This window comes from Macaca mulatta, chromosome 7, assembly GCF_049350105.2.
Source record: "Macaca mulatta isolate MMU2019108-1 chromosome 7, T2T-MMU8v2.0, whole genome shotgun sequence".
In the NCBI taxonomy this organism is placed as follows: Eukaryota; Metazoa; Chordata; class Mammalia; order Primates; family Cercopithecidae; genus Macaca; species Macaca mulatta.
This window is the reverse complement of record NC_133412.1, coordinates 8,751,710-8,763,762: the sequence shown is the minus strand read 5'-3', so window position 1 is coordinate 8,763,762 and position 12,053 is coordinate 8,751,710. Positions and strand designations below refer to the sequence as shown.

The window sequence follows — 12,053 nt, the reverse complement described above, 5'->3', positions numbered from 1 at the left end:
ATGACCAGCCGCAGAGAGGGCCTTCCCACTCCAGCAATGAACTAGCTGCAGAGACGAGCAACACACTCCAGGGCCTCCTTTCTGCTAAGAGTTGTGGAGACGACAGGAAAACCTGCCAGCAGAGAGGGACCACCCATCCCAGGGCCTCCTCTTCTCTGCTGAGGGCTGAACACTCATCAGGACACCCTGGCTGCAGAAAGGCGTTACCCACAGTGGGTCCCTGAGCTATTCTACTGCTCAATAAAGCTCTATCTTGTTCACCCTCCACTTGTCTGCATGCTTCATTCTTCTTGGTTGCAGGACAAGAACTCAGGGCGCTGAATGGCAAGTCTAGAAGTGCTGTAACACAAACAGGGCTGAAACATGCCCCTTGCTCTCCACATTGCAGGTGAAGAGTGAGAGAGAAGAGTTGAGGCCCTCTGGGGAGCCCAGACCTGGGAGCTCCCCAAGCCAGGGTTGTGACTCCCTCTTTGAGGCCCTGCAGTTCTTGGAGTCTCTGAGCTTCCAGGTGCCACTGCATTCCCCCCAGTGCCAGCCAAAGCTGCTTGCAGTGTGCCTGGTCCAGCTGCAGCCTTGCAGAGAGCTGCTGCCTGTGCTGGTACCTGGAAACTGCCCCTGCTACTTCAGGAGCCGGCCTGCTTGACTGTGTGCAGTGGCCGGACCCCATGCTCACTTGCTCACACATCTTGGACTCCACACCTGGCTCACCCTTGGCAGGGGTGGATCCAGGCTGGTAGCATGAGCCAAGTGCAGCCTGCCAGGCCGAGTGGGAGGAACAAGCTGAATCGACCAGATCAAAAGTCAGACAAAGGTACCACCAACTACAGAGGCTTCTGGCCAGAAAAACGACACCCAAAAGATCCCATAACAAAGGCTGTTAATAACAGATAACAGTAAAACTCCGAGGTGTGTATCCTTGGATCCAAGTACTTTGCACCACATTGATGTACTTGAAGTAGCTTCCACTCAAGATCATCAGAATAAGACCCAATGACCAAAACCACAAATATTATTTTCTTTCTCTTTTCTTCTTGTTTCTTGCTTCTGTCTCTAATCCTTATATTGACTTGGATTCCTTTTTGCTGATTTAAACTGCTGATAGTACACTGATACAGTTTGGCTGTGTCCCACCCAAAATCTCATCTTGAGTCGTAATCCCCATAATCCCCACATACCAAGGGAGAGACCAGGTGGAGGTAATTGAATCATGGGGCAGTTTCCCCAATGCTGTTCTCATGATAGTGAGTGAGATGTCACGAGATCCGATGATTTGATAAGTGTTTGGTAGTTCCTCCTGCATTCCTTCTCCTTCCTTCCACCTTGTGAAGAAGGTGCCTTGCTTCCCCTTTGCCTTCCGCCATGACTGTAAGTTTCCTGAGGCCTCCCCACAGCCATGCTGAACTGTGAGTCAAGTAAACCTCTTTCCTTTCTAAGTTACCCAGTCTCGGGCAGTTCTTTATAGCAGTGTGAAAATGGACTAATATATATACCAACAATGACTTACTCATTTTTTTTTCTTTTTTCTTTTTTTTTTTTTTGAGACAGAGTCTCGCTCTGTTGCCCAGGCTGGAGTGCAGTGGCCCGATCCCAGCTCACTGCAAGCTCCGCATCCCGGGTTTATGCCATTCTCCTGCCTCAGCCTCCCAAGTAGTTGGGACTACAGGCGCCTGCCACCTCACTCGGCTAGTTTTTTGTATTTTTTTAGTAGAGACGGGGTTTCACCGTATTAGCCAGGATGGTCTCGATCTCCTGACCTTGTGATCTGCCCGTCTCAGCCTCCCAAAGTGCTGGGATTACAGGCTTGAGCCACCGCGCCCGGCCTTACACATGTTTTTTATTCTTGTCCTTAATACACGTGGTCCAGGGAGAGCTTATGCTTACCAGGGCATTTTCCATCTAAGAGTGTAAAGCTCCAGGAAATTAAAAAGAGTCTGGATTTTTAAATGCATCTCTGACCTCTAATGTATCCCTTATTACTGGATATCAAGCATTCCACATTTCTGCTCAAGATTTCCAAGCTTATGATGCTAACTTGTCCTGTTCAATCATGTGGATTGAACATATTTCATTTATACACATCAGCATAACTATACTTATCTTAAATATTTATAATATTGCTATAATTATACTTAACTTAAATATTAGACCCATCCAAGGCCTAAAATCTTTTCCAAAGTTTGAACTGAGAAACTGATCAGGTTTGCTCTAATTGTTTTTTATGTTTCCACCTAAATTTTTGTAATTGTACACTAAATTCTGTGACTAACGGTAAAATTTCTCAAATTTTAGCATTTATATCATGGAAAATCTCATCAGACCCAAATCAAAACTGAAAACTAAAAGTTGGACCAATTACCAAATTTTGTGCCAATACTACATAGACGAAGGCAAACATATTTGTGCAGTTGCAGAATTCATATATATTAAACAATTAACATTCATTGTATACTGAAAGTAGAACATACGCTTTGACAGAAAGATTTCATATAAGAGCTACACTGAATCTGGTCAGTTTTTAACTTGTGGAAGACTTGCATTAATAAGAACTTACATGAATTTTTAAATTCCCCATTTCTATCAAGGATGTTTTACACCCGTCTGATGCTCTCAGTGGAATGCAAATCTATTTGGAGGAATTAGAGATGGTGAGATCTATATTTCTGTGTAAGGTATCTTTCCTTATCTTGCAGTACACAAAATCTCTATTGCCATGGTAATCATTTCAAATAAAACTATATTTGCACTATAGGCTTAAAAAAATGAGCCTGAACTTTCTTGATGAAGTGTTACTAGACAACAGAATTGCCTTTGATTATACACTAGCCGAGCAAGGTGATATTTGTGTCCTAGTACCTCCTGTTGCAGCTGGATCAATGAAAGTTCCTTATGTAAAATTCAAGGACAAGCCAACTCATTGTCCAAAGTGGGATAATGCATACAGTGAAACCTAGTCTCATGCCTTGAGTTTTGACAAAAAGAGGGATACTTTGCATTGGTTATGTTGTTTCTATCTCCGTTTCTAATCATTGCTGTTGTCAAATGATTTGTAAACAGGTTCTGAAATGCTGCTGCACCATCTCAACAAACATCAAATGATCCTAAATTGAAAGGATTCTAAAGTGACTCTGAAAAAAAAAAACAACTGAAAAAGCACCTTTGGTAGAGCGTGATGATGGCCTCGGTTCTTCATCCCTCCAGCAGCCTCAGCTTTTTCCATGTGCCCTTTCTCTTTGAGACACAGGACCACAGGACTACAGCTGATAGTGTAACAGGGAAAACTCTCTGGCAGCACAACCCTCATCAATGCACAAGGTAAAACTAGAGAATTTTGAATCTTGTGGTTCACCAAAAGTAACCATAGCAACAACAGAGCCCATGTCCAACTCAGGCATCACTTATATTGACTCAGCTCCCCACACTAAAAGCCCAACAGAAGAGGATATGTTACCATCTCTATGCAAAACACCATTCCCTTTACCCTTTACTGTGCAACACACCATGTTTGGCTTTCAACTAAAAATTACAAGACACACAAGAAAGAAAAAAAAAAAAAGCAATTCCCAGTCAAGAAACAGAGCAATCAGCAGAGCCAGACTTAGGTATGACCGGATGTTGGAACTGTCAGACAGGACATTTAAGATAACTATGATTAATACATTAAAGGCTTGTGGAAAAGTTGACAATGTACATGAACAGATGAGGAATTTCAACTAAAAAATATAAACTATGAGAAAAAGTCAAATGAAAATGCTAAAATTAGAAAAAAAAAAAAAAAAGACCGGGTGCGGTGGCCCACACCTGTAATCCCAGCACTTGGGGAGGTCAAGGTGGGTGGATCACTTGAGGCCAGGAGTATGACACCACCTGGCCAACATGGCAAAACTCTGTCTCTAGTAAAAATACAAAAATTAGCTGGGTGCCCGTGGTGCATGCCTATAATCCCAGCTACTCAGGATGCTGATGCATGAGAATCGCTTGGGAGGCAGAGGTTACAGTGAGCCGAGATCATGCCACCTCCCTCCAGCCTAGGTGACAGAGCAACACTCCATCTAAAAAAAAAAAAAAAAAAAAAAAAAAGAATCTCTGTAGGCCAGAGGCATAACATTTTTTAAGTGCAGAAAAAACAAAGCTCCCACCTTTGAATTCTATACCCAGCAAAAATATCTTACAAAAATAAAAATGAAATAAAGACTTTTTCAGATAAACATTGACACAATTTATTACTAGAAAATCTGTATTATTAACATATAATAACATAAGAAATGTTAAAGGAATTTTTTTTGTTTTGAGACAGAGTCTCACTCTGTCACTCAGGCTGGAGTGCAGTGGTGCAATTTCAGCCCACTGCAACCTCCACCTCCCAGCCTCAAGCAATTCTCACGTCTCAGCCTCCCGAGTAGCTGGGACTACAGACGTGCACCACCACAGCCGGCTAATTTTTATATTTTTAGTAGAAACAAGGTTGCATAATGTTGCTGGTCTTGAACTCCTGAGTGCAGGAAATCTGCCTACCTCAGCCTCCCAAAGTGCTATGATTACAGGCATGCGCCACTGTGCCTAGCTAGAAAAATTTTAAAGTAGAATTCTGATAGCAGACAGAAACTTGGGCCAACACGGCAAATGGGAAGAAGCTCAACATAATTTACCATTATCTGCCAGGGAAGTGCATATTAAAACCACAGGACATACCACTACACACCTACTAGAACGGCTAAAAAACCGACAACACCAACTGCTAGCAAAGACATGGTGCAACAGATACTCTCACATCTTGCTTGTAGGAAAGTAAACTGGTAAAGCCACGCTGAAAAACAGTTCGTTTCTTTTAAAGTTAAACATGGACTTACCATATGACCCTGTAATCTCACTGCTAGGTATTACCCAAGCGAAATGAAAACTTATCTTCACACAAAAACCTGTACACAAATGTTTAAAGCAGCTTTTCATGATCGCAAAACTACGGAAATAGCCCAAATGTCCATCACCTTGTGATTATATGTCTGGAGTTGGCTACTGCCAGTTGGTTCGTGGTCTCACTGACTTCAAGAATGAGGCCAGACCTTCGCAGTGAGTGTTACAGCTCTTTTTCGAGACCGAGTCTCACTCTGTCGCCCAGGCTGTAGGCAGTGGCGCGGTCTTGGCTCACTGCAAGCTCCACCTCCCAGGTTCACGCCATTCTCCTGCCTCAGCTTCCCGTGTAGTTGGGACTACAGGCGCCCACCACCACGCCCGGCTTTTTTTCTTTTTTAAGGGAGACAGGATTTCACCGTGATACTGAGAATAGTCTCATCTCTTGACCTCGTGATCCACCCGCGTCTGCCTCCCAAAGTGCTGGAATTACAGGCGTGAGCCAAAGTACCCAGCCGTGTTACAGCTCTTAAACATGGCACAGAGCCAAAGAGTGAGTGGTGGCAATTGTGAAGAGCCAAAAGACAAACCCTCCTCAACGTGCAAGTGGACAGGAGCAGATTGCAGATGTGCGCTGGGTACGCCAGCTTTTATTCCCTTATTGTCCCCACCCATATTCTATTTCTGTCCTATCAGAGTGCCCTTTTTTCAATCCTCCCCACGAATGGCTACTTTTAGAATCCTGCTGATTGGTGCATTTTACAGAGTGCCGATTGGTGTGTTTTACAGAGTGCTGATTGGTGCATTTTACAGAGCACTGATTGGTGCATTTCACAATCCTCTTGTGAGACAGAAAAGTTCCCGATTGGTGCATTTTACAATCCTCTTGTAAGACAGAAAAGTAACCCTAGTCTCCACTCAACCCAGGAAGTCCAGCTGGCCTCACCTCTCAAGTAGATAACCAAATTGTGACATATATGTATGAAATACTATCTATAGTGTGTATATATATATATAGAAACATTACTCAGCAATAAAAAGGAATGAACTACAGAGACACATAACAGCATGAATGAATCTCAAATGCCTTGTGCTATTAATACATGAAAGGAGTCAGATTCTAAAGGCCATATGATGTGGTAGAATGGGAAAAAACGTTAAAACAAATCAGGGGTTGTCAATGGTTGATGATATGGTTTGGTTGTGTCCTCACCCAAATCTCATCTTGAATTATAATTTCCATAATCCCCACATGTCATGGGGGGGACCAGGTGGAGATAATTGAATCATGGAGCGCTTTTCCCCATCCTGTTCTTGTGACAGTGCGTGAGTTCTCCTGGATCTGATGGTTTTATAAGGAGCTTCCCCCTGCACTGGGCACTCATTTTTTTCTCTCCTGCCACCTTGTGAAGAAAGACATGTTTACTTCCTCTTCCGCCATGATTGTAAATTTCCTGAGGCCTTAGCCTCCCTAGCCTTGCTGAACTGTGTCAATTAAACCTCTTTCTTTTATAAATTACCCAGTCCCGAGTATGTCCTTATAGCAGAGGGATAATTAACTAATACAACTGGGAATTTAGGAGGAGGTGGGTATCGAAAAGCGGAATGGGGGAAGGTGGAATTTTTAGGGGTGATAGAATCATTGTGTATCTTGACTGTGTGCGTGGTGGCAGCAGTGGTTACACAACTCTATAAGATTCAAATCTCATAGAATTGTATACTAACAAGAATTTTACTGTATATAAATCACACTTCATTAAATATAAAACAAATCAATAAAACAAACAATCTACTCAATACAACACCCAAGACTGATCTGAATGTGAGCTGAATCTGAAAGTTTGATAATTTTCTTATCCTTTCAGGTCAACCTTTCATCTCTGAATAAGGTAAGGCCATTATAAAGGACTATAAAAAAACAACTTTATAATTATAGAAATACTTGCCTGGAGTTTAATCAAACATAAATGTTATTTTCACCAGCCAAAGCTGTTAAATGACTATAAACTTTGAGCAATACACTAGCAAAGGTGATTAACAACCAAGAGGTGATCCTCACCCAACCTAACTGAAAATTCCTTCCCAACTAAAGAGCAATGAGACTCGCTTCACACAACCATATACATACAGACGGATGCATTCTACCCAGTCCAGGCTGTGAGCTGCAATTGTTAACTGGCAAAATCACAATGAACTTCTCCTTGCTAGCACATAAAATTCCTGATATTTTTTTCCTTGTGGGGATTCACTCAGTTGAAATAAATATAGTGCTCACATTTTCAGTCAGTAGGTGGTCCTTATCTTTCCTTTAATAATACACCCAGAGGCCGGGCATGGTGGCTCATGCCTGTAATCCCAGCACTTTGGGAGGCTGAGGCTGGCGGATCACGAGGTCAGGAGATCGAGACCATCCTGGCTAACACGGTGAAACCCCGTCTCTACTAAAAGTACAAAAAAATTAGCCTGGTGTGGTGACCTGTAATCCCAGCTACTTCGGGAGGCTGAGGCAGAAGAGTCGCTTGAACCCGGGAAGCGGAGGTTCTAGTGAGCTGAGATCGCGCCATTGCCCTCCAGCCTAGGAGAAAGTGTGAGACTCCCTCTCAATAATAATAATAATAATAATACACCCAGAAAACCACTATCACCACTATCTAGGTCATGAAACAGAACAGACTGAAACCACAGTAATAATGCACTTTCCCAAAACATTACATTCCTGCCTCCCTAAAGGTAACCACTGTCATACTTTTAACACCATAGACTAGTTTTGCCTCTTCTGTAGTATTATGTAAATTGAACCATATAGCATAATTTTATGCCTCAACCTTATGCTTGTGGGAGTTGTCCACATTACAGCATGAGTAAGTAGCTGTTCATGTTTATTACCGTATGATATTCCATTGCATGAATATGCCACTACATTTTTTTTTTTTTTGAGACAGAGTCTCGCTCTGTCACCCAGGCTGGAGTGCAATGGTGCTATGTCAGCTCACTGCAACCTCCGCCTCCCAGGTTCAAGCGATTCTCATGCCTCAGCCTCCCGAGTAGCTGGGATTACAGGTGTGCACCACCACGCCTGGCTAATTTTTTTGTATTTTTAGTAGAGACAAGGTTTCACCATGCTGCCCAGGCTGGTCTCAAACTCCTGAGCTTAGGCAATCCGCCTGCCTCGGCTTCCCAAAGTGCTAGGATTACAGGCATGAGCCGCCACACCCAGCCACCACTATATTTATGTACCACTATCAGTGAACATTTAAATTGTTTTTGGTTTGAGCTATTACAAATAATGCTACAAGGATGTTTCCATTATGCCATGGTTCGAATGTGCCCCCTCCAAAATTCAAGTATTGCCAGTGTGATAGTATTAAGAGATGAGACTTTTAAAAGGTGATTCAACCATGAGGGCTCTTTTTTCTAACTGAAATTAGATACCCTTCTAGAGGGACTTGATGGAGGGCTTTGCTCTCTCTTGCCCTTCTGCTGTCCATCCTGTGAGGACACACACACAAATGCCCTCAGCAGATGCCAGTGACTTGATCTTTGACTTCCAGCCTCCAGAACTGAGAGAATAAATTTTTTTTTCTGTGTAAATTACTCAGTTTTAGGTATTCTCTCACAGCAGCACAAAATTGACTAAGACATTTGCCTTTTAGATGTGTATCTTTTGGGTTTCGAACCATGTTCGAACTATATTACCTCTTCAAAATTGAATCAAATTAAAATTGTAAAGTAATGAACAAATTCAGTGAGCATTTCTTTGGATTTCTTTTTGACAAGTAGTAGCGCAGATACACTCTGTGTGAAACGTAGCTCTAAAGTAGCACTTTTTTATCATTTGCAATTGGAATCCAATAATTACAGCTGACCCTTGAGCAACATGGGTTTGAACTGCGTGGGTCCACTTCTACGAGGACTTTTTTCAACCCAGCGAGGACTGAAAATGCAGTATTCATGGAATGTGAAACCTGCGTACACAAAGGGCCGACTTTTCTTTTTTTTTTTTTTTTTTTTGAGACGGAGTCTCGCTCTGTCGCCCAGGCTGGAGTGCAGTGGCCGGATCTCAGCTCACTGCAAGCTCCGCCTCCCGGGTTCACGCCATTCTCCTGCCTCAGCCTCCCGAGTAGCTGGGACTACAGGCGCCCGCCACTGCGCCCGGCTAGTTTTTTTGTATTTTTTTTTAGTAGAGACGGGGTTTCACCGTGTTAGCCAGGATAGTCTCGATCTCCTGACCTCGTGATCCGAAAGGGCCGACTTTTCTTATAGGTGGGCTCCAGAAGACCAACTGCAAGATTTAAAGATGCACAGATTTGGGTATCCTCTGGCAGTCCTGGAACCAGTCCCCTCAGATGCCAAGGAACAAGTCTATAATGATTGCAAAGCATTCATGATATTTACCTGAATTAAGAGTGTGGTTAAGGCCGGGCGCGGTGGCTCAAGCCTGTAATCCCAGCACTTTGGGAGGCCGAGACAGGCGGATCACGAGGTCAGGAGATCAAGACCATCCGGGCTAACACGGTGAAACCCCGTCTCTACTAAAAAAATACAAAAAAATAGCCGGGTGAGGTGGCGGGCGCCTGTAGTCCCAGCTACTCGGGGGGCTGAGGCAGGAGAATGGCGTAAACCCGGGAGGCGGAGCTTGCAGTGAGCTGAGATCCGGCCACTGTACTCCAGCCTGGGCGACAGAGCGAGACTCCGTCTCAAAAAAAAAAAAAAAAAAAAAAAAAGAGTGTGGTTGTAATTTCAGCATTTCTGCCGATTTGTAAAGAATGCTCCATTTAATGAAAATTAGTAAACTAAGGCCAAAGATGTTTTAACTGAGAAAGGAAAGGAAAGGTTCATTTGAAAGAATCTGAAAATTGTATCCTCTGAGGAGATGCTTTTGTTTGTTTGTTGTTTTGTTTTGTTTTGAGACAGACTCTCACTCTGTTGCCCAGGCTGGAGTGCAATGGCAAGATCTCTGTTCACTGCAACCTCCACCTCCCGGGTTCAAGTGATTCTCCTGCCTCAGCCCCCCAAGTAGCTGGGATTACAGGCAAAGGCCACTATGCCAGGCTAATTTTTGTATTTTTAGTAGAGACGGGGTTTCACCATGTTGGCCAGGCTGGTCATGAACTCCTGACCTTGTGATCCGCCCGCCTCGGCCTCCCAAAGTGCTGGCATTACAAGTGTGAGCCACTGCACCCAGCTGAGAAGATGTAATTTTATCTCATAAAATTCAGATACCTTCACTGTGTTTTAATTCAACTAATTTATCTGAGATTATACTTTAAAACCTGAGTATAAACAAAAAAGAGGTATGTAATATTAGGTTGAATATTACAATTCAGTAGAATATTTAATGAGCTACACACATACACACACATTTACAAGTATCCAAGGCTATAAAACACCCAGAAATCATAAAAAATGGCTGACAGTCTCCATTTCATTATTACTGTTTACTCTAAGGGTCATTATTAAAGTAGTGTGAAAACTGTTGCCCAATGGAATAATCGTTCTTTTCCATTTGAAACAAACGTTGTCAGTGACACATACATTAACCTTTAAAACACCCATGTTTTCCATGTCCATGTCTACCTAAGACGTCAGAAAACTATTTACTTAAAGAAAATGGGCCAGGCATGGTATGTCACTCCTATAATCCCAACACTTTGGGAGGCTGAGGCAGGCAGATCACTTGAGGCCAGGAGTTTGAGACTAGCCTGGGCAACATGGGGAAACCCCATCTCTACTAAAAATTCAAAAATTAGCTGGGAGTCGTGGTGGGTGCCTGTAATCACAGCGACTGGGGAGGCTGAGGCCAGAGGATTGCTTGAGCCCAGGAGGTGGAGGTTGTGGTGAGCCAATATCATGCAACTGCATTCCAGTCTGGGTGATAGAAGTGAAATCCTGTCTCAAATTAAAAAAAAAAAAAGAAAGAAAGAAAGAAAGAAAGAAAGAAAGAAAGAAAGAAAGAAAGAAAGAAAGAAAGAAAGAAAGAAAGAAAATGCAGCTGCATAACTGAGTGCTCACAAAGCTACTCTGCCATGAGTTATTACAGGAAAATGGAGATTCTGGGAGAAGAAACAGTGTATAGATCCAAAAGTTTTGGTTTTGCTATGGTCTTATTGTGCATGCTTTTAAAAAATCAGATGTGGGATTTTCCCCAAATAAAAATATTTTTTATAATAGGATAAATTTATGTCCCAGCACAGTGATATTCATGACCATCCTCGCCCCTCCTTTGTGTGGTCTTTGTGACATTCTTGACAGGTCCACCATTTTAGTGGATTGCGCCCTGCAACCTGGCTCCACGCAGAAGACTGCCTCTTCTTCTCAGAAGCCTGCCTGGGTTGCACGGGGACACCTTGCCCAGCAGTGTTCACAACTCTGTTGGCTCTCTGCTGCCCCTCTCCATCCATGCCACACACACGAATCCATAAGGACTGGCTCCCGATTTTTTTTTTTGTTTTTTGAGACAGAGTTTCGTTCGTGTTGCCTAGGCTGGAGTGCAATGGCGCGATCTCTGCTTATCGCAACGTCCACCTCCTGGGTTCAAGCAATTCTCCTGCCTCAGCTTCCTGAGTAGCTGGGATTACAGGCATGCACCACCATGCCCGGCTAATTTTTGTATTTTCTTTTTAGTAGAGACAGGGTTTCTCCATGTTGGTCAGGCTGGTCTCGAACTCCCAACCTCAGGTGATCCGCCCATCTTGGCCTCCCAAAGTGCTAAGATTAGAGGCGTGAGCCATCGCGCCCGGCCAGGACTGGCTCCCGATTCTAATGGTTGCCCGGAACCCCGTGCCCAGCCCAGCTGAGCTCTGTACCCACCAGGGCACTTGATCTGCTGTAATTGCTCTGGGCCTCAGCCTCTCCATGCAGCACACACACACATGATCAGTGTGCTTCACAAGGATATAGGGAGAACTTTAGGAGAGGAGACATGTCTTCTAAGAATCATTTTTAGTAATAAATAGCATGGGGGTGGGGGCGGCGGGGGCGGTGGCTCACACCTGTAATCCCAGCACCTTGGGAGGATGAGGCGGGCGGATCACCTGAGGTCAGGAGTTCAAGACCAGCCTGACCAATACGGACAAAACCCGTCTCTACTAAAAATACAAAATTAGCTGGGCATGGTGGTGTGAGATTGTAATCCCAGCTACCTGAGAGGCTAAGGCAGGAGAATCACTTGAATCCGGGAGGCAGAGGTTGCAGTGAGCCGAGAT

At 43.7% G+C, this 12,053-nt stretch overlaps 1 long non-coding RNA gene across 3 annotated transcripts in view; it reads right to left on the bottom strand.

Moving 5' to 3' along the window:
- Window positions 1-12,053, bottom strand: part of LOC114679352 (uncharacterized) — a 45,502-nt gene that overhangs the window by 15,504 nt on the left and 17,945 nt on the right. The window lies entirely within an intron of this gene.